A 20,876-nucleotide genomic window follows, 5' to 3' on the forward strand; every position below is an offset into this window, starting at 1 on the left:
TGGGAGGAGACAGGGCCAGTGCAGATTACAGCCCTCTACCCTGCAAACACACACAGACTACAAGGACTTCTGCCAGCAAATTCACTGCCAATGGGGGCCAGGCTGTTCTGCTCAGCAACAATCCTCCCCCTGCTGCCTCCTCTCAACCCAGGCCCCTCACCCCTCCCCCTCTGACGTCAGAGACATGCTCTCTGTAGACTGGCTCTGGAACTGGGTAAGCAAGTCTGGCCTGGGTGAGGGCTCGGAGAAGAAAAGAAGAAACCAGACTGGAAACAGTACTGGCAGCCTCTAAGAGTTTAGAATGTCCTTTGTCACATGTTGTCACATGTATTTCAACAACTTTGTAAAGCACCTGACTTTTAAGTGGCAGTAAGAGGACAGCATAAGTGTTCTGTTGGTAAGGTGTTCCACCCGCTACACTTTCTACCTGTACAGAAGTAAATTATCTAGGGAACAAAGACAAACAATGCAGAAGACAGAAGATGAACATAAATACCTAAAGGAAATGGGGATAAAAGGAGAAGTGAGATTTAGAATTGAGGGAGGCCTATTGGATCCAGGACAGAAAGGGAGCTAGCAGGTCAAACTTGATCAGAAATAAGTGAAAGAGGAGAAGCAGAGAATGAGATGTGACAACAGAAGCAAAAGTCCAAATGATGAGATTGCTGGCTTAGAACGAGAGGTCTCAAGCCGAAGAATTTGGACAGCTTCTAGAAGCTGAGTAAGGTAAAGAGATGGATTCTCCCCTAGAGCCTCCAGAAGTAACACATCCCTGCCTACACCTTGATGTAAGCCAGTGAGACGCTTGCTGGCTGGACTTCTGACCTACGGAACAGTATAAATGGTGTTGTTTCAAGCCACTAAGTTTCAAGCCACATATTATGGCTGCCCCAGGAAACCACAGGTACTCACTCCCCAGCTGGTATGTAGGGAATGTCACAGTGACTTTGGAGTCCAGGCTTTTAACAGCCGTACCTTGTCTTTCACACTTGCCTAATATCTGTCACCTATTATTGGTTAGTAAAAATTTTAACCCATTCTGTTTAATTCATAAAATTCATACATGTGAGATTTTTTAAAACAATTTAGTGGTTATGAAGAAGTACCAACTTCTTCACACTTAGTCCTGCCCTTACATAAGCGATGCAAAATTTTCTTAAAAGAATGTAGTCATAATCTCCATTTTAACACGAATTGATTATTTTAATTAAAAAAAATATCTATAACCCATAGATTTTTAACTCGTCCTTGGATATAATTGTGATTAATTTATATAAAAATATATTATTATCAACCTCTCATTTGTTCATAAATAGTCTCGGGGATTTATTTTTCAACAAATTGTCCTGCTGGCACTCCCAGGTAGGGCCCCAGGTAGGGCCCCAGTGTCTCCATCCTGGATTTGGGGCCTCATCTTCGTGCAGAAATTGACACAAAGTGGAGCCTCTGCAGGCTGGAGGTGGCCAGCCAGGCTCCGCCCCCTGCCGCGGCCACCAATCAGCTGCCGAGATGGCCCCTCCTCGCCCCCTGCCTGCCTGCGACTTCTCAAGTCCCAGGCCTTGTCTGCAGCTCCGTCTCTTCTCTCCTGAGAAGCTCCTTTCTCTTGGGAACTGCCGCTTCTCCCTCCTTGCCAGTCCTCTCTGTCCCCGAACTCATACTGCAGGGAACAGTGGGGCAAACGGTGAGTGTGGCTCAACGATAGATTCTGGTCCAGGAAAAGCCTGGCGGTGACACTAGCCATAGCCCCTAGCGCTGGTGGCTCCGGAGGGGAGTAGGGGAGACGTGGTAAATGCCCGGAGAGGCTGTCTGGGCGTTTATATGGGATCAAGAGGGATGGGGACTGGTGTGGGGCCTCTGCGTGCTCCCGAGGGGACAGGAGGGGACAGTGACAGACGTGTTCCACGCAGGATTCCTTGCTGTTTACCTCTTAGATCCTTCTCTGGTGCCCCCTCTGCAGCTCGGTCTCTATTCCCTTCTTGCCATCTAGTTATTCACCTTCGTTTATCGGGAAGCCATGACCCCCTATTTTCTTATGATTACTTTGTGCTCCGCGAGAGTATTGAGACTAGAGCTGAAAAGAACTGTGGAGGCGATGGCATCTCACCACCTGGAGCTTGCTCTTGAATTTTTTCAGTGTAGCCTGCCTCTGCATAACCCTCCCTCCCCCAAGGTTAAAGTCCTCACCTACCCAAGGGCTCTACGAGGGGCCTCCAGAGCGTCAGTGGTGGGGGAGGAAGGTGTGAGGTGCGGGAGGGCTGGTGGTGAGAGGGGGTGCCTGGAACCAGGTGGAATGTTAGTCTGGAATGCATCTGGCCTTCTGGTAAGTGCTGGGTTAAACAGTTACTAGATGAATAGCCCTGGAACTGGCCGCTGAGTTGACTCAAAGGGCAATGGAGGGAAAAGGCCTTAAAGCATAGGAGAAACTGTGGAAAAAAGTGCAGGCCTAACTAGACGTCGAGCACAGAATGTATCTGTCTAGTGATCACCCATCCATCATCCATCCGTTCATACTCCAAATTATTTATTAGTAAATTGATTTAATTTCAACATAATAGTTCTCCCTTATCCACAATTCCACCATTTCAGTTACCCACAGTCAACCACAGTCTGAAAATATTAAATAGAAAATTTTAGAAATGAACAATTCATAAGTTTTAAATCGCACACTGTTCTGAGTAACGTATTGAAATTCCTGCACTGTCCCTGGTATCTCAGCCAAGATGCCTCAACCAACAGATCCACTGTCGAGGGATGGCAGTGCTTGTGTTCAAGTAACTCTTATTTTACACATCAGTTCTTTGCCACGTGGGCTTCTGTATAGGAGCTTGCTTCCCCCGAGAGTGAAGGCCCTCAGAGAGAAAGAGACAGATGAACGAAAGCCAGATTCTTTTTGTAACCTAATCTCAAAAGTGACATCCTATCACTTGGCCATATATTCATTAGAAGCGAATCACTGGTTCTAGCCCACACTCAAGGGGAAGGGATTAGAAAAGAGCATGAATACCCAGAGGCAGAGATTATTGGGGGCCATGTTAAAAGCTGCTTGCAACAGGGGATATTAACGAATAACGGTGTCTTCTAACATTCTTGTACGTGACTTTTGGTTCACGCAGGCAGTTTTCCTGGAGTATACACCTAGATGTAGAATTACTGAGTTATAAGATTTATGTATGTTCAACTTTATTAGGTTATTTCCAAGTTGTTTTCAAAGTGTTGAGCCAGTCTGCACTCCAACAACAGATGATAGTTCCTGCTGCTCTACATACTTGTCATAACTTGGTATTATGAAATTTCATTTTTAGCTAGTATGGTAGGCATGAAATAACATTCCCTCGTGATTTTAATTAGCATTTCTTTGATAAGAAATGAAGTTGACCATCTTTCATATGTTGATGAGCTATATTGCTTTCTCTCTGTGATAATTCTGGTTCCTGTCTTTTACTCATTTTCATACTGGGTTGTCTTTTTCTTATCAACTCATTGGAATGCTTTCTTTTTATAATCTGAATGCTAATTAATCTTTTGTTAGCAATATATACTGCAAATATCTGCTTTCTATTTGGTACTTAGCTTTTCTTTCTCTTTATGTCTGAAGTTTTGACTTTTAATTTCAAGTGACCAGTATTTTCTTTTATAGTTTGTCTTGAGAAAATTATTTTCCCAAGGTAATAAATTAATTTTACTGTATTTTAAAAACTTTTATTGTTTTGCATTTGGCCATTAGTCTTAATTCACCTGGAAATTGATTGTTACATTTTTTTATTCCACATGGGTAATAATTATCCAGGCACCAGTGATCTGCATGAATCAAGTTTTTCACACATGCATGAATTTGTTTTAAGCTCTCTACTCTCTTTCATTATCTCTTTGTCTAATTCTGTGCCAATACAAAATTGTTTTTAATTACTGCAGTTTTATAATAAGTCTTGAAACTTGGTCAGAAAGATCCTCCCACCTCTTTATTCTTCTTCTAGAGTGTTTTAGCAATTCTTGGACCTTCAACCTTCCATATAAATATTTAAATAACAAAATAAGAAACAAGCAAGCAAATAAACAAATCTAGTAGAATTTTGAATGATATTGAATTAATTCTATATGTCCAGTTTGGGGAGAAATGGCCTCTTTAAAATGCCGAATTTTTCCACCTATGAGCTTGGTACATAATGCCATTTATTTAATTCAACTTTAATCTTTTTAAGGTTTTATAATATTTTTCCTCATTTTCCTTTTGTTCCTTTTGGTTAAACTTATTTATAAGTACATTTTATTTTTACTATTGTAGATGTTTTCTTTTATAAAAATTATATTTTGTAACTTACTGTTCCTAGCATATAGAAATACAATTTCCTTTTATATATTGATTATATATCAAACTTGATAAACTCAATTAATAATTCTAAATTTACCTATAGAGTCTTTCAGATTTGCTACACAAGTAGTCATATCATCTAAAAATGACAGTTTTATTTCTTCCTTTGCAGTCCTTATAACTTTAATTTTTTTATTGTTTTACTGCTTTGGTTAGTACCGCCAGTAGAATATTGAATTAAAGTAGAGAAAGGCATCTTGTTTTATCCTTTAAATAAAGAGAAAGATTTCACTATATCAACTTCAAATATTGCACTCATGATGGTTGTTTTGTAAATGCTCTGTCCCATGATAAGAAAGTTCAGTTCTCGTTTTGGTAAGCACTTTTGTTATGAAGAGATGTTTTATTGAATGCTTCTTCTATAGCTATTGATTTTTACATATAATTTTTCCCTTAAATATGTTAATATGATAAAGTTTAGTATTTAATATTTAATATTAAATCAACTTGACATCCGGGAATAAACCCGCTACGGTAAATATGCAATAACTTTTATGTATAGATATAAAGGTAAGCATTAGATATTTGCATCTATATATATGAATTGAGATTGGCCTATAATTATCCTTTTTGGTACTAACCTTATCTGTTGCTGTTATTCTCACTATTAATATTCTCTGGAAGAATTTGTGCCAGATTGGAATTATGTGGTCCTTGAATATTTCCTCAAATCACCAGGAAAACTCTCAGGGTTTGGAGTTTACTTTGTCAGAAGATAATAAACTTATTGCTTCAATTACTTTAAGGATTATAGGACTATTTAAGCTTTCTTATGAATCAGTTTTCATAAATTATAATTTCCAAAATATTTAACCATTTCATATATATGTTCAAAATAGAATAAATTTGTTCTTAATATCCTCTTGTTATCAGTTTAAATATTTCCATTATCTATTATTATGACCTCCTTGTTATGAATATGTATATATATTATTTCTTTTTGTTTTGTCAGAACTTATACTACTTTATTAGCTCTTTCACATACACAAAAAACCTTCTGTCTTTTTTATTTTATTTCTTCCTCTTATCTACGAATTTTTCTGTTATCTATTTTCTAAGCTCTTAAGGTATATGCTTAGCTTATTAATTTTGAGCTTTTCTTATGTAAGCTCTTAAGGCTATAAATTTGTGTTACTTCTTTTTTAGCTGTATTTCATGAGTTTCAATACAACTATTTTGTTACTAGGTAGCTTTAAGTATTTTTCATTTCTACTTTGGTTTCTTATTTGAGCCATGACCTTTTTAAAAGTGTACATTTTAATTTCCAGTCACTCAAATGAAGATTCTTTTATTATCTTGTAGTAAACGTTGCCTAACTAATTTATAATATAGTCCGAAAATATATGATACCAATCCCTTTAGAGTTATTGAAATTAGAATTATAACCTAGCATGTGGTCAGTTTTACTTGTATACTTAAAAATAATGTATACTCTCTAATTATATAAAGCCCCATGTACACTTTTAAAACAAGTGTGCTAATTATGCAATCCAGATCTGCCGTATCTTCACCAATTTTTTATCTGCTTGAATTATCAATTACAAAAATAGGTGTATTAAAATAGCTCACTATATAGTAGATTTGGAGATTTCTCATTATAGATTTGTATATTTTTATTTTATATATTTTGTAGTCATATTATTAGTGAATTGGAGTACATTGAAAATTTTATTATAATGTAGGGATACAATATTTTGGCTACCTATTAATAACTTTTGTTTTAAATTCTTAATGTGTTCAAATGAAGGTGTCCTTGATTCGTAAATTCAGATATCAAATTAAGGTTTCCTTGATTGGTGTTTACCTCATTTATCTTTCATCCTTTGACTTTAAATCTTTCTAAATCTGTTTTAAGTATATGTCTCAAAAACTTTTCTGTATTTTTTAAATCCTAGGTTTTTAAAATTGTTTGATAATTTATAAGTTATTGAATAATTTAGAATATTTATTGTGATTAATAATACCATTAGGTTTATTTCGACCATGTTATTATTGGGTTTATTTTTCTGTTTTATCTTTTTCATTCATTTCCTTCTTTCATTCATCTCCTTTCTTTCTTTCCCAATTTTTCCTCTTCTTGTTTGGAAGTTACATGTTCTAATGTTTTAGGTTGAATGCTTTAGGAATACTCTAATCAAATAACACATTTAACTCATAACATTTATTGAGGTATAATTGACAAAAAATGTGTGTATATAGTGTACAATGTGATCTTCAGAAGTATGTATACATTGTGAAATGATAACCACAATCAAGCTAATTAACAGTGATCATCTCACATAGTTTACCCTTTATTCGTGAGAACAATTGAGATCTACTCTGTTAGCAATTTCAAGTACATAATAATACAATATTATTAACTAGTCACTATGCTATATATTAGATCTGCAGAGCTTATTCATCCTACATATCTGAAACTTTGCAACTTTTGACCAATATTTCCCCATTTTCCCCACCCCAATGCTCCTGGTAACCACCATGCTATTCTCATAAACCACCATAAATGCTATGCTTTTATGAGTTTGACTTTTAGATTTCACGTATAAGTGAGGTAGTACAGTATTTGTCTTTCTCTGAATTACTTCAAAACTTAGCATAAATGCCCTCAAGTTTCATCCATGTTGTTGCAAGTGGCAGGATTTCCTTCTTTTTTTATGATTAAATAAATTCTATTGTATGTACATATCACAACTACTTTATCCTTTATCCGATAGACGCTTAGGTTGTTTCCATGTTGAGGCTACTGAATAATGCTGCAATGAACATGGGAGTGCAGATATCTCTTCTAGATGCCAATTTCATTTCCCTTGAACATATACCCAGAAGTAGCATTGCTGGATAATATGGTAGTTCTATTTTTAACTTTTTGAGAATCATCTATATGTACTGTTTTCTGTATTAACTCTACCAATTTATGTTTCCACAACAGTACACGGAGTTCCCATTTCTTCACATCTTCACCAACACTTTTTATCTTTTGTCTTTTTTATATTAGCCCTTCTAAGAGGTGTGAGGTGACATCTCGTGGTTAGGTTTGCATTTCCTTGATGGTTAGTGGATTTGCGTGCCTTTTCATAACCTGTTAGGCATTTGTATATCTTCTTTTGGGAAATGTCTATTCAGGTCCTTTGCTCATTTTTTAATTGGATTATGTGTTTTCTTTCTGTTGAGTTGTTTAGGTTCTTTATATATTTTGGATGTTAACCCCTTATTGGATATATGGCTTGCAAATATTTTCTCCTATTCCACAGGTCATCCCTTCACTCTGCTCTTTACTTTGCTGTGCAGATGCTTTTTAGTTTGATATAGTCCCACTTGTTTATTTTTGCTTTTGTTGCCTTTATTCTAGGGGTCATATCCAAAAATTTTATTGCCCAGACCAATGTCAACAAACTTTTTGCCTGTTTTCTTCTAGTAGCTTTACAGTTTCAGGTCTTACATTTATGTCTTCAATGCATTTTGAGTTGATTTTGTATATGGTGTGGGATAAGAGTACAATTTCATTTTTCTGCATGTGTATATCTAGTTACTACAGCACCATTTTTGAAGAGAATGTCTTTTCTCTTCAAAATGAAAAGGTGCTCTTTGCACCTTTTTTGAAGATCAGCTGAAGTGTGCGGGTTTAGTTCTGGGCTCTCTATTCTGTTTCATTTGTCTATGTGTCTGTTTTTATGCAAGTACCATACTATTTTGATTATTAAAGCTTTGTCGTATAGATTGAAATCAGACAATGTGATGCCTAAAATTTTATTCTTCTAATTAAAAATTTTTTTTTTTGGCTATTTGAGTTTTTTTGTGGTTCCATATGAATTTTAGAATTGGTTTTTCTATTTCTGTGTAAAATATCATTGGAGTTTTGATAGGGATTGCCTTGAATCTGCAGATAGCTTTGGGTAATATAGACATTTTAACATTATTAATTCATCCAATCCATGAATACAGAATATTTTTTTACTGACTTGTGTCTTCAATTTATTTCATCAATGTTTTTTAGTTTTCAATATACCGATCTTTTACCTCCTTAGATAAATCGGTTCCTAAATATTTTATTGTTTTTGATTCTCTTATAAATAGGACTGTTTTCTTAATTTCCCTTTCACATACTTTGTCATTAGTGTATGAAAACACAACTGAGTTTATATTCTGCAACCATACTGAATTTGTTTATTCTTATAGTTTTTTGGTGGAGTCTTTAGGGTTTTCTATATATAAGATTATGTTGTCTGCAAACAGAGACAATTTAACATCTTCCTTTCCAGTTTGGATGCCTTTTATTTCTTTTTCTTGCCTAACTGCTCTGGGTAGAATGTGCGGTACGATCCTGAAAAGAAGTAGTGAGAGTGGGCATCCTTGTCTTGTCCCTGATCTCCGAGGAAAAGCTTTCAGCTTTTCACCTTTGAGTACGAAGTTAACTATGAGCTTGTAATATATGGCCTTTATTATCTTGAGGTACATTTCTTTTAGATCCAATTTGTTGAGAGTTTTTGTCCTAAAAGGATGTTGTATTTTGTCAAATGCTTTTCTGCATCTACTGAGATGATCATATCATTTTATCCTTCATTTTTTTAATATGGTGTAGCACATTTATTGATGTTGAACCATCCTTGCATCTCTGGAATAAATCCCACTTGATCATGGTCTATGATCCTTTCAAGGTACTACTAAATTCAGTTTGGTAATGTTTGTTGAGAATTTTTACATCTATGTTCATCAAGATGTTGGCCTGTAATTTTTTTTTTCTCGTAGTATCTTTGGCTTTGGTATCAGGGTGAGGGTAAAGTTCAAACAATGCAGTAACATTAAAACAGTTTATTTTCATTAATCTCTATCTTGCAGCTGTGTTATTATATTGTATATTTCATTTTTGTATGCTTTTATATCTCACAAGACATTGTGTCTGCTTAAAACAGTCAATATTAACTTGTATTTACTATATGAAAGAAAAGTATTCTCTTTTCTTTCATATAGGCTCCTATCTGGGATAATTTTCTTTAATCTCAAAGAAATTTTTGTAGTTCTGATATTATATTGCCAACAAATTCTCTCAGCTTCTGTTTATCTATAATTGTCTTTATTTTGCCTTCTATTTTGCTGTGCATAGAGCTTTAAATTGGAAAAAAAAATTTTTTTTTTAAGCAATTCCATTGTGTTCTCGTTTCCATCATTTCTTTTGAAAAGCCAGCTGTATTACTATTTCTCTGAATGAAAAATATCCTTTATGCCTTGGCTGATTTTCAGATTTTCTCTCTGAATTTGGTTTTCACTATGATGTGCCTAGGTATAGTTTTCTTTGTATTTATTCTACTTAGAGAATATAGAGTTTTTTTCAATTTGAGTTTTGATGTTTTTCATCTATTTCAAGGAATTTTCAGTCATTAATTATTAACATTTGCTTCTGTTTCATTCTTCTTTTCTTCTTCTGAGACTCTAATTACACATATGTCATAACTTTTTACCATGTCTCATAATTCCATTATGCTCTTTCTATATCCTTTTTTTTCTTTGGTCATCAGCTTTTCTTCCCTCTGTATGCTATTTTGGATACCTTCTATAGGTATCAAAACTATGTAAACTTTGTTACAGTTCACCGATTCTCTGGTCATTTGTATCTAATATGCTATTAAATCCAATTATTGAATTTCTGATTTCAATGATTTTTTTTTTTATTTCCAACACTTCCATTTTACTCATTTTGTGAGTTTTCATTCTTTACTAAAATTCTCCAGCCTTGTTCTGTTTTGGACATATTAACCACAGTTATTTTAAAGTCAGTCCCTAAGAACTCAAATGTCTTAACTACCTATGAGTCTGTTTCTATTATCTCCTTTTCCTGAGTTCTTGGAAATTTATCCTGATTTTTAACCTCCTTCTAAATTTTTTGATTGGATGTGGAACACCATCAATGAAAATTTCTGCTTGATATTATTTTCTTTCAAAGTGGATTTTTTCAGGGGTGCGGGACAGATAAAGTACCAGCAGATTAATTTCATATTATCAAAGGTTAGTTTCAAGGTTTCTTAGAACTGGTCCATTTCAGGTTTTTCCTTTCTCTGGGAGCATAGTTCTTACTCTTAAGATGTCCTTCTTAGTCACATGTTATGGATTTTTCATATGTCAACTGAAAGAGTGTTTTGCTCAGAGTCATTTACTTTGGTGAGACTTGACCTCCACTGCTTTGTTTATTCCCAGAACAGTACAACTACTGAAATGACTGCTCAGTTATTTAGCATTTTTGCCACTATTTTCTTCAACTCTTTTGTGGGGTCTCTCCCTGAGCATGCACAGCTGAGGACTCAGCCAGTGACTTCCGGGGAATGTGTACGTAGATTTTTAGATTCGCTTCTCTGAGACGTCCTCTTTGAAATTTTGCCCTTTCAGCCCCAGTCGATTTGGTAATCTCGAGCCAGTAAGACTGACACGTTCAGCTTGGCCTCAGTCACCCTGCCGTGTAAACTGGAAAATGCCCTGGAGGAAGAAAAAGCCATCTTGAACGTGGAACTCCTTTGCCCTGTTTTCCTTCCCTCGGGATCGTAGCTTCTCAAGCCCCGCTCATGTTGTTTACTCCTAGAGGCTTCCGTTGATATTTCATCCAACTTTCATTGCAGTTTTCAGTGGGAGGGTTGTTCCAAACAAGGTCCTTTCTCAAATGCCAGAACTGGAAGTCTCTCGCCAGTTTGTCTTACATCTCAGATTCTTTAGCTGAGATTATTTTATTTCTCCTTGAAATACAACCTGGAGAATTCCCTTTAAAGCAGATCTTCTGATGGTAAATTCTCAGTGTTTTTGGTCTGAAAATAACATTTTCAAGACTCCTGTAATAGAAGATAATGCCTGTGTGGCACTGCGTGTAAGAACGCAGGGAGTACAGCACTTGGGTGGTTTCCAGTTTTAGGCTATGGCTGGTTGGTGCTGCTTGGAACATCCAGGTGCATGTTTTTGGTGACACGTGTATGCATTCCTATTGGGTGTATACCTAAGAGTGGTGTTACTGAACAGTCGTATTTTTTATGTCAAAATGATTTTTGTAACACTTCAAAAATACAAAATGTCTAAAGAAAAAAATTACCAGTCAGCCCTCCCCACTTCCTGAGTTCACCAAATATGTCCTTATTTTTCCTGTTAGATAAACATAAACGAAAAAGTAGGATCATAAATTTATCACTGAAAATATATATTGAAAGCGTTCGAGGTTAGACTTGTGCTCATCCTTTTGAAGAAATGCATAATATTTTGTAGTATGGATTTTTAATAAGTTTTTCGTTCATTTCTATATTGCTGAGTATTTACAGAACTTAATATCTCAAAAGTTATTTCACTGCTTTAAACATTTCGTGGCAATCTCTATTACTCAGGGCAAAAAAAAAACTAGAAAGAAAAACAAAAACTCTAGGGGAATTAGAAATAGAGAAAGATATAGGATTTAAAATCGAAGTAGTAATGTGGAGTCTGAAATAGATAAAGAGAGGATAGAACCAGCTGCTATGGAAAGAAAACAAAGGCTTAAGGAAGAAAAAAAAAAGAAGGAAAAAAAACATGAAGGAGAAAATTTGCAGTACAGGCAATTTGTAATTTGAGCAGTTTTCTACATGGAGCTGCTGTTTGTTTTGTTTGAGGGGGATCCTAGGATTGCTTTCCTCAGCCCACATTCATCTATTTCGTTCATCTATCTACCAAGTGGACATTACAGAGCATACGTTTATGGCCACATGAAGTGGAAAAACTAAAGAAGAATAAAGCACCATTCTTGGCTTATGCTTACTCTGGTTTGAGAAAACCTGAAGTAATACTGGACGTGGTGCACTATCCCCTTTACCAATGACTCCACGTTCCAGTGGAAGGTCCAGCCTGGACACTGTTTTGTGGTCAGGTAGAAAGCTTTTTAATGGTCTCTTCCCAGGGACAGTTTGGTCTCTTCCCAGGGACAGTTTGGTCTGATACCTCCTCCTTAGGTACCCTAAGAACCAGGGGCAGGGTGGTGAGAGGTGAGGAGCCAGGAGAATGTAAAAGAGCCCCAGAAATCTTTCAAGGCTTTGGGGCCAGCCCTGAAAAGAGACAAGTGGTTTTTCTCCAAGTTCTAAAGAAAAACTCACAAAGCCAGATGAGCAGACACCAATTCAAGGCAGGACCTGGTCAGGCATGAAGCCAGGCGCTGGCTCAAAAAGCAAGTGCTGGATCTCTCTCTTACTTGATTAAAATGACTCAGGACTCGGAACAAATTCAAGAAACCCACACACAGGGAGAAAGCTGTACGAGCAAGGGTATTTTATCTATTTTTAGTTGATTAAATTTATTTCATCACAAAATAATGCATATTACTATTAAAATTTTAATGAGGTATATGAAGAAAAAATACTTAAAAGTAAGCTCCTCTTTCCTGTCTGAAGTAACTGATTCGAATAGTTCGCTGTATGTTTTTTCATATAATTTCTGTGTTTATATAAGTATGTAAAATATTTTTTAAGTTTTTCCTACAAATATGCCAGCTCTCCCTTTTACTGCCACGTTAAATGTTTATCTAAAAGATGAATGAATATAAATATAGCCTCACTTCTAGCAAATATGTAGAGATTTAAGGCATCCTTGTACACAGTTGTGTATCATTTTATATAAAGATCTATCATAATGTATCAACCCCACCCTCGTTAGTAAACAGTCTCACGGATTTATCTTTCAACAAATGGCCCTGCCGCACTCCCGGCTCCGATACTGACACAAAGCCGGGCCTCTGCGGTCCGGGGAAGGGGGCGGGTCCGCCGCCACCGCGGCGACCGCCAATCAGCCGCCGGATCGGCCCCCTCCGCGCCCACCTCTGCACCGCAGCCCACCTCCCCTGACAGGCCTCCCACCCCCACCACCACGGCCACAGATTTCCAACCCCCCAGGCTGTCTGTCCCCTCTTCTCGTCTTGTCTCAGCAGAGGAGTCCCTTCCCCTTCCGAAGTAGCCTGGTGGAAATTGCTGGACAACCGGTGAGTCTGGTCCACGGATGGTTTCTGGAACCGGAGCAGGCCCAGGTGCCCTGACCGAGCCCGCAGGTCCGGAGTGGGAGAGAGAGACCCGGCCAGGATCCGGGGTAGCGCAGGGGATGGGGCGCCTGCAGGGCTGCGAAGGTTGTCGGGTTTGGGGCCCGAGACCGCTTGGGCCTAAGGAGGCAGATGTCTTTCAAAGAGACATCCCTGCGGTTTCTCCATGTCTGTTTCTGCCTTTTTTTTTTTTTTTCCCCCACCTCTCTGGCTGTTAATTATTGTGTGCTGCATTTTTTCTCCAGGAACCTAACCATCAGGAGTCTGATATATCCCTGTCCTTTTAAAACATTTTTCATGATAAAATATTTCAAAGCTACAGATACATGCAGAAAACAGATTTATCAGAGATATCATTTTATCACCTTTGCTTCGGCTAAAGGCAGTGTGTGCAGTGTGTGTGTGTGTGTAAGGTGTGTGTGTGTGTGTGTCTTCCTTCCTAAGGAAACAAACCTGACCTGCTAAAATCTTTTTCTCCACCAAATCTCATGTCCTCATCCCTCAGAAGTGTCATGGTCCCTTTCCATGTATATTTTTGTTCCTTTATTATTATTTTGATAAGCAATATACATATTTTTTTCATTTTCTTTCTTTTTTTTTTTAATGAAACAATATTTTGGAGTTTTATCTTGTGGTGCTATTAGTCTTGGCATTTTACACCCGAAAGGGACTTAGCAAGCAAGTCACCAGCCCTCCTTGTTTAGCAAGAACCCTGAGCCCTGGAGAAGATAAAGGACTGCTCACTGTCACTCAGGTGGTCCTTGAAGGGACAGGATCCTGAATTCAAGATCTCGATTTCTGTTCCTGTTGTTTCCTGGGTGTAAACTCTGCCACTGAGATCACCTGCCCACAACCCCCTCCTGATTATTGTTCATATGAGTCAGTTTGGAGGAAAGGGGTTGAAGGAAGATGGAGAAAGGAAGTATAGTCTGACTCGGATTTGGACAAAAACCCTTGCTAGGAGTAAAAGGGATGCATTTTCCTGAAACACGAAGTATTGATTCTTAGGACAACCTGAATATTTATTTAACTTAGCAAGCATTCATATAGTCTTACTATCTGCCAGCCATTCATATAAGAACTGTATAAGGATTCGCTCACCTAATTTAAACCTTACAATAAATCAGTAATGTAGGTACCCATTTCATCATCCCCATTTTACAGATAATGAAAGTGGGGCATAGAGGAATTAAGTAACTTGCTCAGTCATTCAGCCCTGAGTGACTAGTGTCGCCCTGAGATCTGAGTCCGGGCCATCTGGTGACAATCTGAGTTCCTAACCACTATACTACCCTGGATTTCACTTGCTAGAACTGCCACCAGACTGAAGTGAAGTCACCACACGAAGTAGGGAGTTGCAATTCATAGACGAGGGCAACAGTTGTCAACTGACTATTAGAAAGGACTTGGAAAGGAATAGGGTTTGAAATGTACACTGAAGATAAATTGTTTATTGAAATATATTCTTATTTTTAATTTACAATGCAAACAATGTAGAGCTATACAAAATTGCCCTCAGCTGTCTCCCAGGTTAAACAGTATTAGCAGGTAGAGCTGTAGCCTGCCCGTCTCCCACCGTAATACAAATATACGCGGAGCTATTTTTTATTATAAAAATGAAAGCATATTCGGCAATTTCCAGAGTTTTCATTTTCTCCTTGGCAATACTTCAAGAACATTCCTCTAACTGAATGGAGATCTAAGCTCTTCAAAGAACCGAGTAATGTTCCGCAGGATGTCTTATAGTTGATGCAGCCGTTCCTTACTCGTGCATAGTCAGAGAAGTTTATGTCTCTAAGAAAACTGCCAGGATGGGGGCCGCCTTCGCGGTGCGGAGCAGACGGGGCCGGCGACACAAAGAAGCGCTGTCCCCTGCCAAGCGCCGCCCCTCGGGCTCGATCCCGCCCGGGAGGAAGTGAGGAGGAGGGGAGCTCGGGAGCCCCTCCTCTCCCCACCACCCCCGCTCCTTCTCCCTGCTCCCCGCTCGTCCTCCCCGCGCTGCTTGCCGCGGAGCCCCTTCCCCGTCGGAACGCGCATCCCCTCTGCGCCCAGCCCTGCCCCCCTGTACACGGCGGGGCGACCAGGTGAGTGGTCCCCCCGGGAAAGCCTGGCCGGCGGCAGAAGGACTGGCGGCGGCGGACGGCGGGCGCTGCCGCAGGCCGAGGGGGCGCGGGCGGACCCGGGGGACGCGCGCCGCGGGGATGGGGGCGCCCCCCCCCCCGCCGGCGACAGAATCCGTCGCCGTTGGTGCCGCGGTCCTGTCGGCACTCGTGCCGCGCTCTCGGGCCTGCGTCGCGGCCGCCGCAGCGCTGCTCCTCCCGGGGTCTGACATCTGATGTTCGTTTGCCTGCTTTGTGTCGTCGAGCTGCGCACGGGCCTGACCAGGAGGAGCTGCATCTAGTCCGCAGTGTTAGCGGATGACAACACCGTGGCCCAGGGAGGAGGCCGGGCCGGCTCGGGGTCACACAGGTGTCTCGTGACAGCATCGCTTCTGGCCTACTGCCCTTTGATCTGTGCAAACACCGTGTCTGGGACCGAGATCCCTCGCCCACTCGCCCTGGCCCCCTGGTTGTGCGTGGAAGAGGGGCCGACCCTCCCAGACTGTGCCAGCGGGCCACGACGCCCTGCCAAGCCCAGCTTTTCCTCTCCGCTGCCCGCCTCCCGCTGCTGCTCCGACTCCTCCACCTCCACCCGCCCCCTCCTCCCCTGACGTCACCGACTTCGCGCTTTGTGGGCCTGGGGAGGAAAGGCTGGCCTGAGCGAGGGCCTGGAGAGGAAAGCGGGGTGAAGGGTCTCTCGCCAGAACTTAACGCTGACAGCCCCTAGGAATGTAGAATGCCCTGTCTCCAGCATCGTCCATTTGATAGAACACCCTCTGAGGCAGGCTGATCAAAAACAGCTAGTAAGAGGCAGCACCAGGATTTTTCTTAAAAAACACAAAGCAAAACAGGTCTTCTCACTCCTGAGCTAGTGGTCCTCCATTTTGCTGTTCTCCTGGGAGTTTTGCAGAGAGCGAAGTGAGCAAATATGAGTGAGAGAGAGGGGGAGGGCCCCAGGAACACTCAGGAATTAAGAAGGGGTGTAGTAAGATCAAAATGGGGGTACAGAAAAAGCAAAGTCTTGAATCGTGCTTACTTTTATGGGAATGGGGGAGGGACTGATTGGGAAGAGCCACAAACAGACCTCCAAAGATAATAGTAATGGTCTGTTTTGTAAGCTGAGCATTTGGTATATGAGAGTCTAATTTTCAAAATATTTTATTATTATTTTACCAACTGTATTCTTCCACGTGCATTAAAGACTCTTTTTGAAGTATGAATTAAACCATTTTTAAGTGAAAATGAAATAAGATTGCCCTGGGAACAGACAGAATGCAAAAGAAGGGGTTGAACCCACCCTAATTCTGGCTTAAAAGAAGTTGATGGATATTGGAAAAGATTTGGGGCATATAAGGAAAAGGAAACAAGGGTTCATGAAGAGAACAGCATGAGGAAGAGAAGACCTACAGAATTGGATGTCTGTAATGGTCATCGTTTTTCAAGGCCAGAGTAGCAATTTGCTGGAGAAGACAACCTAGCTTGGTCCTTACACCCGCACCTTACATCCATCGTTCAGTCATCCATCCACAGACTATTCATTCTCCTGGAAAATCCAAAGAACAAAACATGTCCCCTAACCTCAGACACTTGCCCTACTTTGGGATTTGAAAGCAAAGTATGATGCAGGATGTGGTGCAATATGCCAGACAGGCCTGCCACCCTCCTTCCCTTCCATATACATCTCTGAAAGGCGAACCCCGTTTGGGTGCCCTGGGGCCACTTTGTGGCAGGGATAGGGGATTTGTAAAGCCTTCTCCCTGAGTTACAGGTTGTGCCTGGGGTACCTTCTGCGTTGGAGGCGACTGGCTTTCCAGAAAGTTGGTGGGCCTGGGGGAGAGAGAAACAGGGTCCATGGAAGAAGAACCAAAGATGAAGAACTTAGCGGGAGAAATAAAAGGAGTTTCTCCAGGCTGTGTCCATCTGAGCTCACCAAGCTAGGAAGGCGAACGGATTCAGGCACAAAGAGGAAGCATTTGGTTTGAAAGTCGAGTGTCGGAGTCACCCAGAGCTGCTTAAAGTGGGGACAGAACCAGCTCCAAAGCTCAAGGAACCCGCACAGGAGGAAATCAGGTTTATGGGTGGGCGGATGTACAGCCCGTTGGGAGATGAAGGGAGACGTTTTAATATGAGTGAGATAGGATCGCTGGATCAATCTAATCATTTCTATGTGTGATCACTTAAAGTGTGTTTACTTGGTTGAATCTATATTACCTGTGCTATTTTTAAATTACGATAGTAATACAACAATTTAAAGGATGCAGACTTGTATAAAGAGGAAGAATGCTGTTCACCTCTTCTCTTCCTAATGCAGTCAGTGTTAGCGTGTTGAAATGCAGCCTCCACAGTTTTTCTGTGTATATAAAATCCTGGTACTTAATAGGCTTAATCATTTCTTAAGAACGTGGACTGTAGGACTCGATTTCCTGTGTTTGGATCCGCCACTACCATCTGTGTGATGTGAGCAAATTACAGATTCTCTGGGCATCAGGTTTTTTGTTTTTTTACCCATCTGTAAAATGGGAGACAGTGATAATACATACCTCAAAAGCTTACTGTCAGGATTAAATAATTATGTAAAGCACTTATTATAATGCCCAGAACCTGGTAAGTACTGTATTAAAATTACTAATCGCACTACTACTATTATTATCTTCACCCATACAAAAATGGGCTTCTGTCCTACATATTATAGTGTTTTGGAATTTTCATATAAAATATATCTAGAACATCTTCCCAGGCAGATGCAGAATAGATTTAACTCACCCTTTGTAATAGCTACATGATATTCTATAATGCAGATTATCATGCTTGACTCAATCATTCTCCCTCTCAAACACCTTGCCATGTACACAACACTGGTATCAGACTAAGGCTGGCACTGCGGCCTCACTCAGTGCAGGAAAGGGGGAAACTGGCAGAGAGGAGGGGAGCTTGGGCGTTCCCAGCCAAACCCCACCCACATCCGGCCACTAGGCTGACCCTGGAGAAAGGTAGAAGGCGGGTCCCATCAGGAAAAACCTTCCTCCCTGGTCCCTTGCTTTTCACATCTCTGAGCCATCTGCCCATCCCTTTGTCACTTCACAGATATTTCTCCTCCCATGATCTAGCTCAGTACAACCAGAGAGACGAAAATGTGAGTTCCCTGTTCCGGGTGCGTTTGAAATATCGACACCGGCAGTGACATAGGCCCAGAGAGAAGGGGTCCTATGGACAGGTCTTCCAGGGTATGGCTGGTGGGGGGGCTGTTCCCCAGGGTTTTATGTTGGGCACAGTGGGCTATGGGGGTGGGATGTGTGGATAACAGGTGTAGCTTTGGGTTTGAGATCCTGTACCCACAGGACTCAAAAATGGTTCTAGGACACATTCCTTGTCATTTATCTCCACCTCTAGGTTTTCACTTATCTGTCTCCATTTGTCATTTCGTGTGGGAAGGAGCATCCTTGTATGTATATATTCAGTACTGCTGCTCGTTTCTGTAAGAAAGGTTATTAGAAGAGGGATCACTGAGTTGCCGCTGTCAGATGGCTGTCAGGTTCTCAGTCCCTCCAGCAGATGTGAGAGTGCCCCCAAAGCCTTGTGGATGGGGAACATTATTAGCTGCCTCTGTCTTCCTCACCTTCTCCCCCTCTCTGCCTTTTCCTCTTTCTCCTTCTTCACTGGCTTCTTTTTCTGACAGTCTTACGGACGACATGCATTGTATTTTCATTTGCCCGATTAGTGAGATTGACCATATTTTCATAAACTAATCAGCCATTTCGATTTCCTCTTCTGTGAATATCTTTCCTTAGGAGGATAGGATTTCAGTAGACAGAAAGATGTGGGAGAGGAAGCAGGAAATAAAGAGAATGGGAAGAGAATCTCACGTTTTGAAAGCAGGGCATGTCCAGGGAGGCCCAGTGTTCTGGAAACTGCAGAGGGTTGGGTGGTGGGAGAGGGTGGGTGGCAGGAGATAGGGCTGGAGAAGTAAAGAGCACCCGGCCCTGGAGGCCTCGCCCCACCAGGCTGAGCTCAGACTTTCCCCTGCGGGCCAAGGTAAGGCCAGGAGATTCTGTTCTGGGAAATAAGCCCGTCTCTGCCTTTAGATACTGGTAACGGATGCCATGCCGGTGACTGAGAAACTGGATCCGTCTAGTCGAGGAATGAATTACTGAGGACCCGAACGAACGTAATGGCAGCATGACTGGAAGCCATAGACAACCTTAGCAGGACTTGTGACCAGCTGGGTTTGGAGAAGGTGGGAGAAGGGACACAGCTGGGACTCTGGTTATTTGCGGACACGGGAGAAGCAGGGAAGGGACAAGCTCTCGCTGACCAGCTGTGTGCTGACTGTGTCTACTCGGCAGTACTACGGGGCAGAGGCCACCCTCTTTAACAGCTCGGGACATCAAGCTCCCGTGACTTACTGAAGAGGAGCGAGTCTGGAGGGAAAGCATAAACGTAGGGCCTCTTTGCTTTCAGAGGCCACCACCAGTCAGAGAGTGTACCCTTTAAGCTTCTTAGTTGTGTCAGGACCCAGGGCCTTTTCGAAATCTATGGCCTGGGGAAGGCACAGTGCCTGTGCCACGGACTTTCCCAAGGGCCCGTAGGCACACCTGAGGACTAAAAATAATTAGTATTGGCTCCAAAATAAAAAAATTAAAATCAGAACCAATAAAAACTTAATCTAGTGTTTGTAAAATCTAACGTTGGGTTAGGTGTTTTTTTTCTTGTTTATAAGACTTCTCCATTATGTGCATACTTCAATAGTTTACTCTGAACCAAATAATTATAAGCAAGTATACATATATATGTGCACGTATGGACATGTAAGCATGTACATAGATATAATAAATAATCGAATGCCCATATGTATGATAAATCATCGAAAGGCACTTAACCCTTAACCCCCAGGACAACCTCAGGTGGCAGTGCTGTCATCCCTACTTAATGAATGAGAAAAACAGGTCGACATGAGTCACCCAATCTTGGTGACAGTAAAGCTGAGGTTCAGCCCCAGACAGAGGCTGACTCCAGGGCCGAGTGCGTAACCGCTTCTCCACACTGCCTCGGGGGTGAGCACCTTCTCCGACAAAAGAAAACAGAAACGAGATAAGGGCCAAAGCTAGAAATGTAAGGATTTTCAGAAGAGGTAATGGAAGGATAGGAAGTAAATGGTTCAAGAGGTGGCAGATGATGATGTTGGCTCAGGCCATAAGGTTAGAGGCGGCGGGAGCCTCAGGGACAGCGAGAGAAGCACTGTCCAGAGCCACCGAGTGGAGTGGTTGGCGAGGATGACAAGCCCTGGAAGTCCTAAGTACGAAAACGTGTCTGTCCTTGGGGGAACCGTTTTGGTAAAGTGCATGTAGTGGAGATCAGACTGTAGAGCATCCTTAAGTGGGGAACTTGT

At 40.8% G+C, this 20,876-nt stretch overlaps 1 protein-coding gene across 4 annotated transcripts in view; it reads left to right on the top strand.

Annotated features, from left to right (window-relative positions):
- The first annotated feature begins 1,522 nt into the window (after nt 1–1,522).
- The window catches only part of TCAF1 (TRPM8 channel associated factor 1), a 48,643-nt gene continuing 29,289 nt past the window's right edge, over nt 1,523–20,876 (top strand). For 2 of the 4 annotated variants that reach the window (XM_039860696.1, XM_039860695.1), the window contains exon 1: nt 1,523–1,681. The gene's annotated coding sequence lies outside the window, so the exon portion shown is untranslated. Of the gene's footprint in view, nt 1,682–13,197; nt 13,338–15,328; nt 15,476–20,876 lie in introns of those variants that run through there. The other 2 variants (XM_039860699.1, XM_039860698.1) reach the window with 2 other exon arrangements.

This window comes from Pteropus medius, unplaced genomic scaffold, assembly GCF_902729225.1.
Source record: "Pteropus medius unplaced genomic scaffold, Ma_sr-lr_union100, whole genome shotgun sequence".
In the NCBI taxonomy this organism is placed as follows: domain Eukaryota; kingdom Metazoa; phylum Chordata; class Mammalia; order Chiroptera; family Pteropodidae; genus Pteropus; species Pteropus medius.